The 21,635-nt window shown below is 39.1% G+C and overlaps 1 protein-coding gene across 3 annotated transcripts in view; it reads right to left on the bottom strand.

Annotated features, from left to right (window-relative positions):
- Positions 1-21,635, bottom strand: part of GTF2F2 (general transcription factor IIF subunit 2) — a 97,554-nt gene that overhangs the window by 19,129 nt on the left and 56,790 nt on the right. The gene's annotated exons all lie outside the window — the stretch shown is intronic.

The following is a 21,635-nucleotide window of genomic DNA, read 5'->3' as shown; positions in this document are numbered from 1 at the left end:
GTAAGTGTTTGAGATCACTGATTTATTTTCATAAAAATATAATGTACACCCAAAAAGGTAAATTTAAATTCAGCATGCTTCTGATTTAACACCTGAACAACCCAAATAAATTACATTTGAGGTAAGCATCAAATTAAGAAATAAATTCTCTAGTTGTAGCAACTGGAGATAAAGCCAATCATCCTTCATAGCTAGTATTGCTGGACAGTAATTGCCGACAGTTTTGTCTCATACATACATATAAACTTGCTTCCTCTTGAATCTTTGTAGGCTTGTCATTTGTTCTATAGTTTTAATTACCCTTACACGACCATTGCCTTGTATTCTACATTTCTAAATCAGGAGAAGGTACATCAATGCCTTCTTCCGTCCAAATGTAGCATGTTTTTTCTTAGCTTGAAGGAAAATCAATCGGAAGGTAAATGAGCAGCGAACACTTTTTACTCCTGTTCTGTCAAATAAAGGTAGAAGTTTTTATCACAAGAGTTTATCTTTTGGCCTTCAATCTAATTAAACAATTTTAAAGATTTTATTGATCTGGTTACCAAAGATCTTCTAAACTCAAGTTTCACAAAGAGGCACAGACTAAAGCTAAATCAATATCTTTTCTCCAAATCTGTCTTTTTCTCCACTTCTTCATTGCTTAATTTTTTTCTTTTTGATCTCAATGACTTTTTTTTTATTTTTAAAAATAAAATCCTGGTTATATAGTTTGGCTTTTTTTTTTTTTTTTAGTCTTTCCTTGCAGTTCTTTGCCATTTTTCCTATTGTTCTGAGCTGGGGAGTTTTCCAGTACTCCCTCTCCCTGACTGTAGCTATTTTTCACCTCACTTCTCCCCACTCACACTTTTCCTTTCCGTAAAGGATGCAGAGATACATTTCCTGCTCTAAACCTGTTTACTGGTATTGCTCCTTCTCATGAGACAGGGCCTCCTGGAGATGAACTGGGAATTCTTGTCTCTCCTTTCCCCTTCAGGCCACTGCACCACCCTCTTCTTCACATGGACCAGATTTAGATACTTGTTTTGCGATATTTTTCCAGAGTCGGTCTCATTACAGCTGCAGCACAGGTAAGCAATAAACAAGGTTCATAGCAATATTGAAATACATTGGATGGTCTCCCATTCTCAGGGAGTGCTAGGCTTAGAATGGTGGCATTTCTCCATGATTAAATCCTCCTTGCACCGGGCTTTATATTCATTACTCTTAACAATGTAAATTTACAATAGCCTCCATTTCTTCAGGAAAACAGCCAAAGAACATTAGCCCTTCAATGATGAAATGCCAGAACACTGAAAATACGGATTGAACACCTCAGACTGTCCTCAGAAGGAAAAGCTTTAGAATGGTGATGTCAATCCTCCTCCAGCTCCTTAATAAATCAGATATTTAAGCATGCAAGCAATTGATAGCTCTTTAGCCTAGAACCTGTCATGAACTTTGGACACCACTCTGAAGAGTGAAGGTCTCTTCCTGTTCTGGCATTTTAAAATTACAATACAGGAAATTTCATCACCCACTTCAGTGCAGCTTCCATAAATTCTATCCTTCTTTGCATAAAAGAACACCAGCAATTTATTTCTTAACATTTTTCACTTGCCATGCAGGAGATGCATTTCAGTTTTTTTATTTTAACCCGCTATTTCCCAAACCAGTAGAAAACCAAATGTGTAGAAGAGCTAATGCACTTCTCAGATGTCTCCAAAGGTTGATGGCAGTGAATTTACGTTTAACATGTGAAGTTCCCCAGCGCATGATCTTGAAAGCAAAGAAAAACTTCTTGCCTGCTTAGGAAACGGAATGGAAGCCTACCAAGTGAAAATGGAAATGGAAAATCTAAGTTGGTTTGTGAAATGACAGAAGATTTCAGAAAGATCTACATGTACGAACTAACAAATATATCAGCTACAAATGTACATGTCTCTGAAGGAAATTTCAGAGATATCCCTGATGTAATTCAAGGTTTCTTGCCAAAGGTTTCCAAAATTACGACCACAGATCTCAGATGGTCTTTAGAAAACTGGCTAACAGTATGGCGCTAACTTTTTTCCCGTTCCTGGTTGATAAATTGCTGTAGTGAGAACTAAAAATATATTACACCCCTGGTATTACTTTTTAATGCAAGCAATTACAGCAGTTGCCACATGCCAATACAGAAATCTAAATGGGAAGCACAGTGACTCAGGAGGCAGACCTTTTTATTAATATGCATTTATTCTACACATGCATCTTGCTCTTCTCCCTAATGGCTGCCCTTCTCATTTCTTTTTTCTGCAGCTTTCAAGATCTCCTGGAGAATGACAGAGCCTCATGTTGCCTTCCCTCCGCTGGGCTTCCATGCGGAATATGGTCACACAATCCTATGTGGAACAACAGCTGCTGCACTTCTGGAGTTAGCCTCCCCAAAATGCTGAAGCACAGGTAAAGGGCCTGACAAATGTGGTATATACCCCAAATCAGCAAATGGTTCATGTGTGGATGAAGCACTGAAATTTGCTTAGTGCATTACAAAGAGTAAAGACAAATAGCCTGTAATCATTTTGTCCAGATGATTTGTTGGTATAGACACTATTTGCAGGGAAAATAGGTTGTGGGTTTTTTTTTCAAAACCATGCCATAATTCTCCTGTATTCAGAAATTAGTATGTCTGGGTGAATATATTTGACTTTTTAAATTTGTATAGCTATTGTTTGAAAAAAAGTTGATGAAATATGTATTTATACATTTTAGTAATTACACACTCAAAAAATTATAACAAAAGCTATGAATTGGGCATTATATTAGCCTTTTAGACCAATGCTTTAATGTGTTACAGATATTATTACTTCTCAATGCTCATTTCTTAAACAGAATTTAAAAAGCAGTATTAAACCAAAATATTATGAGGCGTTTTATACAGGGTTTTCTCAGAGTGGATCTGCTGAATCTTAATTGAAACCGTTGGTAGGAATAAAAAAAAAAATCAATAGATATTCTGAGTCATTGGTGACACTGATTTAAAGGAGCAGTGGCTTTTTACCTGTTACTCTTTATTATGATTTGCAGGAGTGTGACAGTTAAAAGCTTTAGTTATGGCTCAGAACTACACACAACTCTCCAAGGAGTTAAATTTTCCACTTGACTCTTGTTGAAATAGCTAGCGCCATAATTCATGCTAATATCTGGCCTAAAAAATAAAAAAAGAATGCAGTTTTTTTTCCCCAAATCTGCCAATAAATTAGCGATGGGGCAGCCACCAGCCTGCACACTGTGGTTTTCTCTTCCACCTCCAAGATCAAATATAGCTCTTCTGCCTTGAAATACAGCAAGTAACCAGCATGGCATTGAATTCACCACAGTCATTTCCCAGCAAAATACATTTTATACTGCAAGTCTGATTTGTCATTGTGCCTACAGCTGAACAAGGGGAAAAAACATTCAAACAGTCTGGAAATAATTCTATAGGACTTGTCAACATGCAGCAGGTTCATAACGGGAGACAGATGAAGGCAATATGTACCTTCCTAGGATGAGATGCTCAATGGCTTTTAAATATATGTATCTTCCAGCAATAAAAAATAAACCAAAGACCTTTAGAATAGATTATTTCCTCTGATTAATCTTCTGCCACAAAACAAATGTTTCAAAGATTAGAAGCAGGTATTAATCAGAAACGCTGCTAGGGCTTTCTAAAGAAATTATTGCAAGGCTGGGACTGAAAAGTTTCAATACCTTTTTGTGCTGGGCTGTATTTACACAGGGCACCAGTAAGTAAGCAGCCAACCTTACTGCTGCAAGAAAGGAAAGGTTGGTTTGCTTCTCTATCTGCAGTATCATCTGACAGAGATGCACTGGAAAAGAGCCGGCCCGCTGCCCAAAGCTTTCGAGGGGAAGAAACACAAACTCTTCTCTTGTGTTCATTTGGACTATCGCACCTTGCTGAGGTTCAGGTAGCATCTTTTCCGACTTTTCTTCCCAGGAAGAGTATTAGTACTATAACAAGTGAGCAGATGATGGGCAAGAGATGAAAACTCCTAAGAGATGGTGAAACTTCTCAAAGATTTTGTAATTCTGTGAGAACTAAAGGAACTCGGCACCCTGCGGGGCACATCCTGCTAAAACAACCCCATGGCAGTGCCCAACCACGAACAACATAGGAAATTACCAGAATGACTTCATTGGTAAAAATACACATTATCTAATAATAATGATGACAAACTGTTGCTACACAAACAATCTGTCGTATATTCTGAAAGATAAGAACTAGCAGTATGCAAATTCAGCATGTTGTGTTTCGTTGTAAGAAGAAAAGTCCTGCTGTCCCACATTAAATGGAGGCGGATGACTGCAGCCCGTTGCATGGATAGATCTAATCTTCTCCTTCAGACGTTGAGTGTTACTCCAGTACACACACTCAGTCAAAGCAAAGTGAGTCCGTCCTCATTTATAAAGACTGCACAGGCAGACAGAGAAGAGGATAAGCTAAATGGAAATGGCATTAAGAAGTGTATTTGTCAGCATTAAAGAATGAAATGTTTCAGATTATTAATATAGAATATGATTTATCACTAATTTTAAGTCCTGAAATCCTGGCATTTCAAGAAAAGTACTGCAATTATTATATGTTCAGGAAACCTATTAGGTTTTTCTGAAGTTGACATCTTCAACTACATGTTGAAGGCTGAGCAATGAATCATATGAATATAAGATAATTTCATGTCTAATATTGAGACAGGCACCACAGTCATAACCGAAGACTCCAATTCTACATATCTTTCTCCACTACAGAACACGATATGAATGGCAATTCAACAATAAGTAACAATTTCTTATGCATTTTGCTTTCTGGTTTGATAGAATGGAAATAATTTATTAAAACCACTAAGCTCCCATTTTTCCTCTCTGAGTTTAGTATTGCAAATGATTAAAAACCTTCTGGGCCGAGGTTGTGAGGATAAATAATGTAAAGATAAAATAAGACAGACTTTAGCATTCTAGGAGTAATATAATTGAATAACTTTCTCTATTATTTGATGTCCAACTTTAAACATTTTAAGTCATGCCCTAATGCAATTAGCATGAAGAAAATTATAAGATCTGCTTGACATTACGGATATTTTTAATCAAGCTCACGTGTCTATGGATACTTCCTCTAGAAGTGTCCTGATGTTGATGAAGTCAGGCTCTGGCAGTGCCTAGTCCATACTGCGGACATGATGGAAGTGTGTTATCCAAGGCTAAGCTTAAAAAGGAATTATAACTCAAGAGATATCTTCCATGCAATGTGACTGTTAAGTGAGGTTATAAGTAGCCCATCCATTAGTGTGGCTGACGAAGTTGTTTCTTGCCTTTGCCTCTGTTAGGCTTGTCTGTCCAGGTTTGTGTCTCCACATGTTTTGTTTGTCGCTTCCCCCCTTTAGTCAACACCCCTTTTTGCACCGAAAGGGGTCCTTGACCAGATACCCTTAAGGGTGCAAATGTCCATTCACCCTTGTGAAGCACGGCAGCCTCTGCACCCTCCTTGCCCTTCCAGGAGGACTTGGGTCAACCGAGCATCCCCCTTTTGCCAGGTGAAAAGGCCCTTCCAGCACTGTCATGCTGTGGATTGATAGAAAGGCCTTGCACGGTCCATCGTAGAATCATAGGTTGGCAAAGACCTTTAAGATCATCAAGTCCAACTGTAAACCTAACACTGCCAAGCCCACCACTAAACCATGTCCCTAAGCACCACATCTACACGTCTTTTAAATATCTCCAGGGATGGTGACTCAACCACTTCCCTGGGCCGCCTGTTCCAATACTCGATAACCCTTTCAGTGAAGAAATTTTTCCTAATATCCAATCTAAACTTCCCCTGGCGCAGCTTGAGGCTGTTTCCTCTCATCCTATCACTTACTGCAAAGAAATGAACATCTCATTACAATTCATGTACTCTGGAAAAGCAGAGAAGTCTGCAGCTCTGCACTTGTTGCAAATGTCAGGATTTTGCAGTCCTTTCCATCCTTCGGTTATCATATTCAGTCAATTAGTGCCCAGAAGGGAAACAACCATTATTGGTTCCTACCATACTTTCAACATTTTCTTATTAATACACACACCATGAATGTCTCTGTTCTGCCCAGTTTTCAGCCCAACACAAACCCCAACACAAGCAAGAAGATCAAGTTCAAGAACAAACAAAAGCAGAGCTAGAGGGGACAGTCTTCTCCAAGGACTAAGCCAGGGTGCAAGAGCATCCATGCATGCTCTGTTACATGCTGTATCTCTATATGGGGCACCTCATCTTAGTTTCTAAGTGGGTAAAACTGCAGGACACATTTTTATACCAGGGTGCTTATACTTGTGGCTTATTCCAGTGACAGAAAGGTCTAAAACTAGGGTGAAGTAAAATCTGGATGTCCTTTTGTGTTGTCCAGAGCATGTGGGATACCTTGAGCACAGGCATGAGATGAGGCATAAGACTGGCAGAGTGACAAGGTATGCTGAGCAGAAGAAATTAGGCAGCATGCCGGAAGAAACGGGAACACAGGTGAAATTTCGGAGGGAGCTCTGAAGAGCCATGCAGATGTACATGACACACATCGGTCCTGTGTGGAAAAAGAGAGGGAGGCGACACAGAGGCTGGAAGAGAAGCACGACACAACGGGAACGGCCGGATAGGAAGAGGAGTCTGGTGCACATACTCCAGAAAAACAGCGAGGAAGGGGAATAAGTAGGTTAAAAAGTCTTAGCCTCCCTTTGGGTTTGTTCAGCTAAGACATGCACAGGAGGATCTTCAGACCTCTACCTCTGAGCTAACCATCCGACATTGTCTGTGCAGCAGTCCATACAACACACACAGATGTCCGTGTCTTAAATACCGGCAGGAATGAATAACCAGTGAAAGCGGTTCCTTGCTTTGAGGGAAGCACCGGGAATCTCACAAGCCCATTACTAATGCTACAGAAGGCAAAGACTGGAGATCTAGGAAAAGTGACTCATTAGCAATCTAAGCAGGACAGAAAAAGCCCAGCCCTTTAATTTTAACATGAAGATTATCCTCCTGAATTAAAGCCGGATGTATTCCTTTCAAAAGGATCACATACAATTTTAACTATGCATGCCCACATACTTTAGTTGTTCCTATCAAAAAAGATCTTTTAGGAAACAACTATACAACATCACTTCTTCCTCTTTTATGCTACTAGACAGTTTAGAAAGTAAATTGGAAATGAAAATAAAGACTGCATGGTTTTGGGGAGGGGTCAGACTTTTTGAAAATGTGTAAGTGAGCTTAAATACATGCAAAAACATATTAAGAAGTGTACTTACTATTTTTAAGGCAAAAGTATAAGGAATAGTTTTATCACTCCTGTTGCTGGCTCAAGACTTTTTCCTTGCTTCACAGCCAGAGGTTTGGAAATCTCTTGCATCTTGCTAAAAGGGAAGTTTATTCTAAATTGCCAACAAACAAAACCAACCGACCAACCAAGAAATAAAGTATTTGAAACACCATTGACAAAATGCAGACTGCCAAAAACGACAGCATGGGTGAAAGGGTTAAACCCTGCAAGTGCCGAGGACTTTGAGTTTTGATCTAGGTGACAAATGATGCCCATGCCCCTGAGATTTTTGAATGGGAACCTGGGATAAGACGTGTTTAAAGTCAAGCACTATTCCCAGCTCTGCACCCTGTTCAGAGTTACATACACCTTTCTGAAAATTATGCAATTTGTAGTCCGTTTCTTATCCAAACTTTGGGGATCATCAGGTTCTATATTTTGTGTCCATCCTGACTACCCTGGTTGCCCACTCTCCCACCAATATGAATAAACAACATGTTTGAAAGTGTGTGTGCCTGTACTTGGGAACTTGCAGCTATAAATTGTTTCCTGTTTAAGAAAAACTTCAACTTGAATATTTTCTTTGATATCATAAACCAATTCAAGCCAATATTATACTTGGATGCCTGAGTAGTTAAGAAGGAAGAAAAGATCTAACATCCTAATGTAAAAACCAACACAAAACAGATCTTTAAAAAGTTACCTTTAGGTATTTATATATTTTAAAGACAGAAATGACCATGATAGTCATGAAATGATAATCTAAATTTTCCTCCTGTGCACTACTGACTGAAGAGTACCCATGATACCTCAGGCTCACAATTTCAATTTCGCTGTGCTACATCCTGTCATGATTCAAAAAACCAAAAATTATGAAGGATCACCGTATGTCTATGCCTTTTAATCTTGTTTTTAAAGGTAAAGTCTCCTTTCCCACTTCCATTTTCAAAGATGCAGTTTCCTTTTCTGCTCTCATTTTCCTCAGTCCCCAAATTTCTCCGTAACAAACGGATTTATTTATTAGACGCTATTTCAATTTAGACTTAGAAGAGGAATTTTAAATTCTCAACTATTAATTATTTCTAAAAGTAAAATAAATAGACTTGTCTCAAAATCACATAATCTTCATCTTCCTGCCACAACTAATCAGCAGTGCTTGTTGCTGCTTTGAAAACAATGAAATAAATAACGAGGACTTGTAAGTCGGGGCAGCACAAAGCCAAACGCTTCTTGTTGGTGGTCTGCAGATCCAGAAATAGTGTAACATTTTGCTAATGGGAACAAGAAAGGAGAATTTTAGGAAGAAGTCTGTTAGACAGAAAAGCTACATCTTTACCATACCCTGAAAGGCCTAGGTCTTGAATTACTGGTAAAAAGGTGGACGATTTACAAGCTCGGTCAATTCACTCTGCAATGAAACCGCTCACAGCTAAAGAGAAGCTGGAATGAAAGAGGCAGACTGTTCAAATGAAAAAAAATCCCTACAGCATCTCAGCTAACTCTCCTCAATCTGAACCCCTCCTCCCCTTCTCCTGCAAAACATCTTTAGGGAGTTACAGCTGCCAGCACTCTGCTTCTGATTACGCGCTCCCGTCTCTAAAACTCCACTTCCCAGATACCTCACCACTCCCCCGATAGCTCTGCAAACAGCCATGGCATCTGGCTCCATTGGGGATCTTCCAGTTAAAATTTACTGTAAACAATTTAACAGCTTGTGGCAATCTGGGAAACATTTGGATTGCTTCCCTAGAAAACCTTGCTGGCTCAAATTCTTGAGGTTTTTCTCTGCCTCTTCCTTCCTTAGCCTGCAGACCTAAAATGCCAGATAGCAGAATGCCTTTTTGAGGCCATCCACCTCCCTGCTGTTAAAATAAACTTGGAAACAACCAGCTAGGGACTGCTGCAAAGAGCACTGAAACGAAACTGCTGGGAGAAAGCACTGCGCGTGCCTATGTGTTAATGTGTCAACGACTACGTACCACCGTCGATAGCTTAAAAGGTAACCTCGCACAGTTCAGCTACTTTAAATAGCTTAACCATATGTTTGCACTAAACTGCTGAATTAACCCACCCAATACTCTTTCTCACAAGCAAAGAGAACCAAATTGTTCTTAACTGAAGTCTGAAAACACACTTAATCCATCAAAATCAGCATTAAGTGAAAAAGAAAAGCTTTGTAGGCTCAGCAACCCTAGGAACCCTATGCTATGAACAACAGAGCAAACACAGGAAGGGAAAGAAACCTGTCCTTATCCTTAGTCCATGCGAAAAAGCAGTCTTGCTTATCCTCCAACTGGAAAACTCACCAGTTTCTACTGCAAGCCACAGAAAAAAGAAGAAATGTAACACAGCAAACCGAAGAGCAGACTGAAAGATGTATCAGTTAAAGCAGAAAACAGGTGGGGTTTTTTAAAGTTTGATCATCATTCTTTCAGCCAACTGTATTTCCTTTGCCAATTGTACAGCACTGCTGCTCTGCTGTATTTGTTCAAATAGTTTAATTACATTTCACCTCCTCCTGTTTTGCTAAACAAGTGCTTCCCCAGCTCCCTCTCCCAACACATTACATACCTGCCCACCTCCGCTTGAAAATCGCTGCTACAACATCCCTCAGCTGTTGTTCCAAGTGGGGACCGTGCTCCCACAAGCAGAGCAAGGGGGTATGTTACTGCAGCAAAGCCAGAGGCAAAACCAGCTGTGCGGAGAGAGCCCGGCGAGCAGGAATAGGGGTGGGAGCTGCCGGGCTGCTCTGCGGCTGAGAGGTGATGGCAAGGGGACAGAAGAGCCACTGCGGGGCCGCCTGCCACAGACCTCTGCTCCCACAGGCCAGGCTGTGTGAAGGATGGTTTTACACCAGCCCTGCATCGTTCAGCCTGGCTCGACTCACCTTCCCCGAGGTCTGGTCTTTGAAATCCTGCTGCAGAGGCCAAACGTGAACGTCATTGTCTTAAAAAGCCTTAGTTGGCTTCTGTGCATCATCTCCGGAGCTCAAGGTGCTACTCACAGCCACAGGTGTATCAGTGTTAGCCCCTGATAAGAGCTCTCACTCAGTATTTTGAAAATACCCTCAGGAGATCTGGAGGCTGTGGCTCAGCTTTGAGCTCTGCTACAACTTTAAACCAACAATTCTCAAAGGTATTTCAAAAAAACCTTTCCAATACTTCCTTTTAAAAATACACCAATGACCACAAGACACAACAAGGACATGGCCAGGTTCTGAGGCAACTGAACCCAGAAAGCATAAGATTTTATTTTGCATTTTAAAAATATAATTTAAAAACTAAATTTGCTTTTGTTTTGGAGAAAAAACCAACAACATAAGCTTGGTAGCTCAGAACATTATCTTTTGAACACTCCCTAGACAGCTTATTTGTTAAGAAATAAACTTAGCTCCATGCACTTCTGAGCTCTGCTACATTAGTATTCTCCTCTTAATTAGAGATTTTCAGAAGACTGCCTGTTATTTGTGAATACGAAGAAACTCACCCAGACTTTGTGAAGCCATACCTATTCTGTTATTAAATAAAAAACCCCGAAGATTTGATTATAGATTCGTCTGGCATGACAAATTCCAAAACCAGTTAATGGCTGAAGCACAAACGTTGTCTAGCTTCCCTAATAGGAAGCTGGATAATTGGGTTTGTCCGTAAGATCTGTGTGAAAGCAGACTCCATGCATGTGTAATTTGGTTGAGTCCTCCATAGAAAAAAAAAGTCTTGAAAAAAGCTTCAGGATCATTATATTTTAAAGCCTGTTCTGCATAGTTTTTCTTAGTTACACCTAAGCTGCAATTAAAAAACCTTAATATATACAAGAAGAGATGCTCCACACAAGTTTCATTGGTTTGTCATAAACCTGCATGGAACTGAATTTGTTAGTCAGTAACCCAAACATGAAATATAATATGCTGTGAAACTATTATTATTGAGAAAAGAGTACGGTTTTCCAAAAACTTCTACAATTTTTAATTCAGTGTGCACATACGTATCAAATATCAGTGTAAAACAGCGTATCTTAGTGTACTGGGTCTGGCTGGGATGGGGTTAACTTTCACCATAGCAGCCCGTACAGTGGCTAGGAGGGTGTTGGTAACGCACCCATGTGTTGGCTGCTGCTGAGCTGTGCCCGCACAGCATCAAGGCTGCCTGTCTCCCCAACACCCCCTACCCAAAGGCCGGTAGGCTGGGGGTGGGCAAGAGGCTCGAGGGGACACAGGCTGGGACAGCCAACCCCAGCTGACCAAGGGGATATCCCATGCCATACGATGTCGTGCTCAGCAATAAAAGCTAAGAGAAAGGAGGAGAAGGGGGGCATTCGTTACTAAAGCATTTGTCTTCCGAAGCAGCCGCTAAGCATGTCCTGCTTCCCACAAAGTAGCTGGACATCGCGTGCTGATGGGAAGTAGAGAATAAATCTCCTTCATTTTTGCTTTGCTTCCACACACAACCTTTGCTTTCGTTCATTAAACTGCCTTTATCTCAACCCATGAGTTTTTCACCTTATTTTCTCCTCCTGTCATGGTGAGGAGGGGGAGTGAGAGAGCAGCTGGGTGGGCATCTGGTGGCCAGCCAAGGTCAACCCACCACACTTAGAAACGCTAATAAATTTGTAACTTTATAAAGTTACCTTGGGATTATAGATTTTGAGAGCTGTAAATTTTTACAAAACGTTTAACACCAATGTAAGAAGTACTCTGTACCAAACAATACACACCGCTGTCTGCAGAGGATATGCAGCAGCTGACCTAAATATAGGTCAACTCAGAACGATGTGAACTGCTGGGTATCTGTCCTCTCTTCAGTAGCATACACGGTATATTTTTAGGAACAATCATGGTATATCACATATACTTACTACTTTACAAAAAGGCAGTTTTTATTTTCCCCACTCCTATGTCTCCTATTAAGTTCCTTTCTTTTTACACAATACTATCACCTTGAAGCATGCGTATTAATTTTTCTCATGTATTAATTACTGGCTTTGTACAAAAATAAAGCATCCCTAGGGGAACTGGGAAACAAACCATCTTTTGTAAAAGTTGTGACATTTGACAGCTTTGGACAGTGTTTGAATTGCATGGGAGATTGATTTTTACGTTCTAGCCCTAAGTCCAGAGGAGCTGAGGACACTCTAGAGAAAAGAACTGGGAAACTGAATCACTTAAAAGAAAGAAACAGCTGTAGCAAATATTTAATTCTCAAAATGCAGAGAATAGTCAAGATATTACTCAGAAAGGTAAGAAGCCTAACAGGTTTCTTCCAAATGAATGCTTTTGTATCATGTTATTTCTGCAATATTTTTCGGAGTACTTGCTCTACTCTACCACACCCTTTTAATTTTATTAACTCCACAAGATTTTGGAGGATTCCCACATCCTTCAGTGCAGAAGGAAATGGAATATAAGTTACCTATCACTTTCCCATCTTTATTGCTTGCAACATCTGTATCTAGAGTTGCAAACATTTTGTGTTTGTGGTAAGTGGGGAGAAGAAAGCTGTCCCTGCTAGCATGTTTTTTCAGCTATACACAGAGCGAAGACTTCTATGGCAATTCATCATTTCAGCCCAAGTAGTTCCTGCTTTAGAGGTTACAGGATCTGTCTGAGCTCAAGGAAACAAATACTACACACACTATTATTTTCTGCATTTGGCTTAGCAGAAACAGAACACAAACTGCTTTTCTGGTCTTGATAATTTTGGAAAATCCTCCATTCTGAAGAAAAGAGGAAACTTCTTTTTCACAATGGGAAAAACGCCAATTTATGCAAAACACTATTATAATTAATTTGAAATTCTTCTTCACAAATTAAGAAAATAATTTGCCATCATTTCTTCTCGAGTGCAAATTCTATTAATGGCTGCATGAAAACTAGGTTTGCAGAAGGGATCAACAGTACCCAGCTTTAAATAAAAAAAGAGAGTAATGGAAAATAGTAATATAGAAAAATACCAAATTACAAAGAGTGTAGTCTTGTGGATTTAAACAACACGCCTTTACAATAGATGTTCTGGTATGGGGTACCCAGGCTAACACATGAAATAAACACCTTACTCAATGAAATACAAATAATCTGAAATGAGACTTTTCCCTTTGCTCATGTTCCATGACAGACGGTACCAGAGTGGTATTTGCTGCAAACCAGATTAAATCAGTTTTAGAAACTGAATTCCATCGATGAACAGATTGCACCATCTGCTTCTACTAATATACATTAAAGAATGTGTATTTTCCATAGCTACACATTTACTCTGTAATCAGAAGACTACGAGACAAATAGGCATAGCTTAGCTACAGAATGATTGAAAAGCATCATCATTTGTGAATGTCAAGGGTGTAAACAAAAAAGCAGTTAGGTTATTTGAAAGCTGTGCAATGAAGTAACGAAATTAGGCAAAAGAAAATTTAAGCAGCACGCTGGGACGCTAACAGTCATTGCAGTGATGAGAGAAAGACAAATGCAAAAAGCGTAGATGTAATAAAGTTTCTTACTAATAACATGTAGAAAAAAAGAGAAATAATCTTCCAACTGAAGCATAAGTAATTTTTGTTACATGCTTTTTGTGTTTTCAAGAAAAAAAACCACCTTGAATCAGGAGGTAAGCCAACATTTAAAGTTTTCATGGAATAGGAATCCTTCAAAAATTTGTTTTGGAAACCCACACATGATGTTCCCAAAACAAAATATGCTTTCCCAGTATCCTCAGCAGCTGCTGACTGAAATTAATGCAATTCCTGTCATTTCACAACTGCCATTTGCATGGCTTGCTGTGGTGACAAAACTGACAAAAACTATCTTAGACTCCAGCTCAGGGGCTGCCAGAGCATCCGCGGTGCCTTGTCTCTGGCAGTCCAGCCGTGTGAGTTGCCAGGGAATGCCAGAGCTTGGCACTCCCAGGCCAGCCGTCTTCCCGCGCCATCCACGGTCAGGACAGCCAGCCAGATGACTGCAGAAAAGCTGACATCTCATACACAAGACCCGTTCTTACAAGCAGCTGAAAAGTCAGGCTGACGCATTGGTTAGATGCTCATCTGATATGCCGGCATCACAGAAACGAACCTGAGCTAAACGCTTGAGAAGCCAGGGTGAGGTTTCAGCATTATTATTCTACGCATCCTCAGTAGCGAGGATGATTATTGCCAGGCCAGTAAGATATTGCGATTAATGAAACAGTATTTCATTAAAAATGGCAGTCTTCTCTTCTTTGAAAGAACAGTAAAAGAAACAAGAACTATTGGGGCACGATTGTGCCCCAGTATAAATTTACAGAGGTATGGAACAAGTTACGTTGTAAGAGAAAACAGAGAGTAGGACTCTTCAGGGCTGGAAAAGAGCCCTGAAGTGGCTGGAAAAGAGAAAAATGAGAGATGAAGGTGTGACTGAAGTCTACAAAATCATTTGGTCCAGGAAGACAACAAATAGGGCACAATTGTATGGTTTGAATACCAGAACTAGCAGGCATTAAATCTATAAGATAGTGTCCTGGTTTCGGCTGGGATAGAGTTAGTTTTCTTCCTAGTAGCTGGTGTAGTGCTGTGTTCTGGATTTAGTACAAGAATAATTTTGATAATTCACTGATGTTTTAGTTGTTGCTAAGTAGTGTTTACACTGGTCAAGGACTTTTCAGCTTCCCATGCTCTGCCAGGTGCACAAGAAGCTGGGAGGAGGCACAGCCAGGACACCTGACCCAACTGGCCGATGGGGTATTCCATACCATATGACGTCACACTCCGTATATAAACTAGGAGGCATGGTCCCAGAAGCAGCGATTGCTGCTTGGGGACGGGCTGGGCATGGGTCGTTGGATGGTGAGCAATTGCATTGTGCACCACTCGTTTTGTATATTCTACCATTATTATTATTATTTTCCCTTCCTTTTCTGTTCTATTAAACTGTTTTTATCTCAATCCACAAATTTTACTTTTTTCCCGATTCTCTCCCCCATCCCACTGGGGGCGGGGGGGGAGCAGGGAAGTGAGCGAGGGGCAGCACCATACCAGCTACTAGGAAGAAAATTAACTCTATCCCAGCCAAAACCAGGACAGATAGGAAAATTCAAACCAAACACAGGAAATCAGTTCTTCATGCAACTTGAAAATAAATGATGGAACTTCTTGCTGCAGGATATTATGGATGCTAAAAGTGCATATGGGTTCAAAAGGATAAATTCCCAAAAGATAACTGTATTGATGGCTGTAAACACCAGGACAACCTAACAGTCCTTGAGGTATGAGCTTCTGGAGACTCAAGGATTGTGCTGAGGAAGTATCAGCAGGTGCTTGCCCTGTTCTAATAGTCTTCTCTAAGCCACCCATTACTGGTAACTCTTTGTGACATTTGGTGAGACAGCTTTTGCTGTGACCCAGCAGAGATAGTCTTAAATGCAGGCATTAAACATGTTATATGCATCAAATATAACATTATGTGTATCACAGGACAAGCATAATGTGTTGGATTTTGCAGGAAAACTGAAGAGACTCTGCCCTCCCCCGTTCCCTTGAGCAGTTCGAGGCATGAGGTATGTCCTCCAGGGCATATCAAAAGGGAGCAGCTATAGAGTCTCTCTTTTGTAACTACAGCATAGCTACATGGAAGTCTGTAAGAAACCGATGATGATCTGCATGTGCTAAGTGCTCACTGCAGCTCAATAAAATTGACAATCCAGAAAGAGAAAACTTATCAGACATTGTTGTGATTTCTTCTCACTCACTTGAAATGACAATCATAAGAAATGTTAATTACTGGGCCAATAATCAAATGTCATAAACAGCTACAGAAGATGAGGAAAAAAAAAAAAAGAATTTTAATGTCATTCCAAAAGTGTGGTAGATTTAATTAGCTTCTGCTCAAAGGTACCTTTTAACAGAAGGATGGGATCCACTACAAGGACAGAAAGGCATATATTGTTGCAATCCTATTGTTGGAAATAAGTCTGAGAGATAGAAGAAAAATTGAAAGGAAGACTTTCTGAGTTGAGTAAGTATTATTTCAAAAGCAAGGCTTTTGATTTCAGTGTCTTGGAGGGAAGAAGCATCTCATATGACCCACATAGACAAAGGAAAATAAGATGAACCTGGTTTTTGCCTGAAGCTGGGAAGTGACCACGGCACAGAATTTCTGGCAGGACATGCAGAGAAACACCATCAGTTCACTTAGCCAAATCTGGACTCGTCAGCTTCTTCATACATCTATTTCCCTGCTTGAAAACACGGCATAAAATCGACTGTCTAAAATGCAATGCCTTTCATGACCCCTGGATACAGGCATTTTAAACAGAGCATTAACAAACCCTACTGGGCCATGCCCTGCACATGCGAATAATCATAGAGGTACCACTCTGGAATAACATGCAGGCTAAACAGTTAAGCCAAAACAGGCAGAACAGGAAAAAAGTGAAACATTTATTCCTGCTGGCCAATGAAACTGCAGAGAAATTGAATTACTTGTTCAAGATGGACATCCCCGACAAAGCTGGGTATTTACACCCATGACAGAAAAGAACTAAAAGAACTAAAATGAAGTAAAAAAAAGTTTGGGATTTACTACATTTAGGTAGGATAAAGTAACATTGTCACAACCTAATGAGGACAGTCTCAAGAAGGGAACCCTATGCGTCCATACAGACATTCAGACAGGCCTATCTCCTAAAGCCAGAGAAAATGAAGAATGAAAATGTAGACAGAAACACGTTACAGAAAATTGGGAGGGTTTTTTGAAGAGTTTTTTAAATAACCAAGAAGCCACAATTACATAAACAAAAGAGGACTTCTTCAAAAAGGAGTAAAGGCACAATATGGAGGAAAAAAAAAATCAACAAACAAAAAAGACGGCCATCATAAGATACATCTGTACTTCACATAGGAGATTAGGGACATCAGACATTATTTTGTTCATATACTAGGGGTTCTTAGGAGAAACACATCCATTTGTAAGTGAAGATAGTGAAGATGCTATTGCCCTTTAATCTCCATCCAGAAGTCTAAATAGGGCATCCTCAAGGCTATTTCAATGAGGAACAGAAACTGTTGATGAAGTCAAGTATTTCTTGTAATCTTGTTTATTTAAAAAAAAAACCACCAGCTATAGCTTCATTTTCCTTGGAGATGGGCTACTAGCTGCTTGCTTTGAGTCATTTACTTTGACAGAGTTGTTTCCAAAAGGCTCCTATCTACTGCAGCCAGAAGCTTATGTCTGAACCAGATGATTCTCCTGTCAGTCAGCTTTTATATAGCTAAATCCTCTAAACCTGACTTTTCTTTCCCCTTCTTGATTAATATTGCAATGAACTGGAAGTACTTCCACATCTTGCCAAACCTTCAACATTTTTTTTCCTTTAACTTAACAAACATTCTGAACAAAACCAAAGCAAAACATTATTTTTTTAAAGGCAGGAAGATGCCTATACTTTGAATGAAAACTACTGATTTATCTTAATAGAAGGCAAAAAGGAACCGTGTGCTAATTGCCTGGTCCCTGAGAGCTCAAAGCAGATGACCTTTTTTAGCCTCAATTCCTTTCATAGGGGACTTTCAGTTCACACTCAAAACCGAAGACAAAGCCAGGTTCAATTTATTTTATTCAGACAGCAACTGAGTCCAGGGCACTTGCTTGTGTTCAAGGTGATTAATGAAGAGAAGACATGCAACTGTCACTGTGAGAAGCCAGGTTATCTGAAGAGCACTTGGGTGACAAAGCAACGCTTAATCATTCTGAAGGCAGTGTTACAGAATGGGTGGCCTCCAGCTTGCATTTTGCTTCAGGAAAAAACCCCACCATTACAGCAGTATTTTCTTTGCTGACATAGTAGAGGCAGACCAATGAGAAAAGAAAAAAGAGGGGCAAACAAAGTATTACATGACCACAAAATGCAGCTAAGATGCAGGATTCTGCACCACCATTAAAGGGTTGGATTTAAAACCTGCTGCAGCTGATGGAATTCTTTCTCCTTGATTTGATAGGATTTAGGAATCAGGCCCTAAAAGCTCCTAGTAACCACTTTTTTACTGTCCTGACACAGCAGTAAATTCAAAACATTGTTTAATTTTTGCTTTCTACATTTTGCCAAATGAACATCTTGTACATCAGTCACTTTTTATATAGACACACAAATACATCGAAAGGCCCATATAAACATCAAAGCTGACTGTGTAACACAATGTTCCCCTTGCTTCCAAAAGGGACATGGATCTTTCAGAACTTAGTAAGAGTTCGTGCGCTTGCTTTCTAGCAAGTTTTGGACATCTCTACCAAGTATTACTTCTACTTTGCACTCACCAGGTTTCCTAAATCCCAGACTTGAACTCCATGTTTATTCTTTTATTAAAATAATGGCATATGTGACATTTGGGCAAATATGCTTAAAAATCCTCTTCATCTTCTCTGGATGATACATAGGACACTTGTGCTTCATCCATTAGTTTCTGAAATTGATCTGCCCATAATCTATGTTACTCCAAATTACTCCATGCATAATTAGGCACGTCCTGGTTTTCATTACTCATGTTGATCTCTGTAATATTTATACAGCACCAATCATACAGCTGCCCATGTGCAGATTGGAACACATCACTAATCACATACGTTTAATTTGGTTGTATTCCTCTACAAGAGAGGATATTGTTTCCAAGGGCCTTCTTCCAGCCTCATCACCCAGATGTTCAGGGACCAAGAAGTCCCTGAGGTGTATAAACTCATTTGAATTTACTGACCCTTTCAGAGAAGTTACACTACAAGTAAAATATGTATGCCATTTACTTCCCAGCATGTCTATCTATAGCTAAAACATACCAGCTTGGATTCACTAAAGCTGGTAACACTCTACCTGTGATTCCTTACATATTGTTTTACAATTATTTTTTAAATTATATTTAAAAAAATGTATCTTTTATCTGTTTGACGCTTGAAATCTTTGTTGAAAAATAGCATCAATAGATCAGTTTATGATTTATTTGCTTTTCTCTCATCAATTTAGAAGAATGACTGCACTCTGTTTAGGCCAAGCAGCTGCTTTTCAAGTAGCCTTCACAAATCTTACTTTCCTTCATACAGCTCAAGTCCTAGTGTGTACACGGAAGATACAAATACAATCCTATTTATTTTACCAAAACTTTATCCTAACCTCCATTTTGCCAGTTACTATACTTCCACAAATGATATGCTTAGGTAATTAAAGCATGTGAAATTTCTTTTACAGTTGTACTTTGCACATTTACACACAGGAAGTAGAGTGTAATAGGAAACAACTTCTTACGTTATAAGAGCCTATAAAGTAATTAAACCAAATAATTCCATAGTCCAATCTATGTTCTGATAAATTTGATTACATAGGCACAGGCTATGCAGCAACTAATATAGTTCATTGAATACACAAAACCACAGCTGATTTTCCACATGCATTGGTTCTCAGGCACGCTCAGGAACAAAAATCAGCATATGCATGCTATAGCTAACATACATCATCTACTAGCCTAGCATTTCACTTACATACAGCTTAATGAAATAGTAATAAAAAAAAATATGTAAATGCTATATAATAAACATCGTCTGCAGAGTACAAACTAACATCCAAGTGACATTCAAAGTTACTTTTTTAAAAAAACAGCAACAGGATGTATTAAGTGATAATTCTTTCTGTGCCACACCAAGCAACTCTAAGGGTTCAGGATAGAGAAGGGGGAAAAAATATGTGTTTACGATTGTAATAAAATGGCTCAAATCTGGAAGAACTATTTGCTACCTTTGCCCTTGCTACGGTACCACAAACTGGCAAAGCAATTCCCCCCCTAGAGTGCATACTACATTGGATATTTGTCTACTAATATAAAAAAGAGCTAAAAAAGAGTTAAAAAAAGAAATAGCAATAAAACCAGTTTTAATAATCTACTCAGATCAGGTGATTTAGGTGCCAGTTTATAAAACCTACACCATTACTCCTACTCCATTATGCAGCAGCATAACTATGCTGTAGGTGTTTCTCTCCAAGTTACCCTTAGTATCTCTTCTGGTTGATATTGCAGTAATAAAGTGTATTTCATATTACTTTACATTTGTGGTAGAAAGACAGGGAAAAAGGGTTTAAGTGCACACAGTTAGAAATTAAAACAGACGCTTTAATTCTGCTACAATTTAATAGGAATTATTTGTATGATTCAGTTTCACAGCATGTGTGAATATAAATCCTCCAGGAATTTAATTAGCTGTATTTTATCATAAATTGCATTCCCATAGACAGATGCTGCTACTGCATCATGCTGATAATAACAAAGACCAACTGACACTTAAGAGCACATCTGAAATGTGTTTTTCTGAAGACGTTAGGTACAGTAAGAGAATCACTAAACAGTGCGGAGTAAAAGTACCGATGGTTTTCCCAGTTGGTTTACCATACCGACTTGAAGGGCAGTTTATTTTATACAGTATAAACAAATTAACCTCATGAAATTATACATTTTGTCAATCTACAAAAAAACTGTGTATGAAAATTCTCAGCTTGCTGTACCCATAGCTGTGCTTCACAAAAGCCTACAAAAACACCCACCTGTTTTGAAAATCATGATTTTGATCAATTAACCTCTTGTCAACTGAAAGGTCATTTCTGCCATATAGCTATTTCTTAGTGCTCTAAGCATTTTGATCATAGTTTCAGACTTTTAGAATGTAGTACTTATTCCCTGCTTTTTACTTTTGAGAAAGAGTAGCTACTTTTCAAGGACTTTGTTGAAAAAGTCCCTTTTCAACATGTGCCACCAATTGCAAAGTAGTTAAATGATCTTGATTTTTCTAAGTAGTTCCCAAAGGTGAGAACAGGAGCCAATGTTTGAGTTGAAATTAGAATTCAAAATAAAGCGATAATTTGAAATGTAATTTGAAAATTATGTAAGTTTTTTTCATTTTGAAAAGTATTATATAAATACAGACCTAGTGCACATTTCTCTCTCATGAAACATCTCCAGGTATGTATACACGTATCAGTGTTGATTTCCATGTAGCCTGCTATTTTTATCACACGTTTTTATACTCCCGCCTACACTAACAAGCACTGAAATTTCTCTTTCAAGATGACTTCTCAATTCAAAATATATTCCAGAAAGCTAGGATTTCCTTTTTTTTTTTTTTTTTTTTTGTTTTTTACATAAAGAAATCTGGCCATGGATATCTGTGTGTTCCTGTTTCTCCTGTCTGTTTTCCAGTTAGAAAAAAATGGAGTGAACTACGATACAGATAATGTTCAGCCTTGTAACAGGTTTTGAACATAGGGCTTTTTTAACCTCAGAAACAGCTATAGTTAACCCTGGGAGAGCTAGGATTCTTTTTTTTTTTCCTTCTTTCAGATATGA

Source organism: Calonectris borealis, chromosome 1, assembly GCF_964195595.1.
Source record: "Calonectris borealis chromosome 1, bCalBor7.hap1.2, whole genome shotgun sequence".
Classification (NCBI taxonomy): Eukaryota; Metazoa; Chordata; class Aves; order Procellariiformes; family Procellariidae; genus Calonectris; species Calonectris borealis.
Note: the sequence above shows the minus strand (reverse complement) of the source record. Positions and strands in the feature narration are given on the sequence as shown.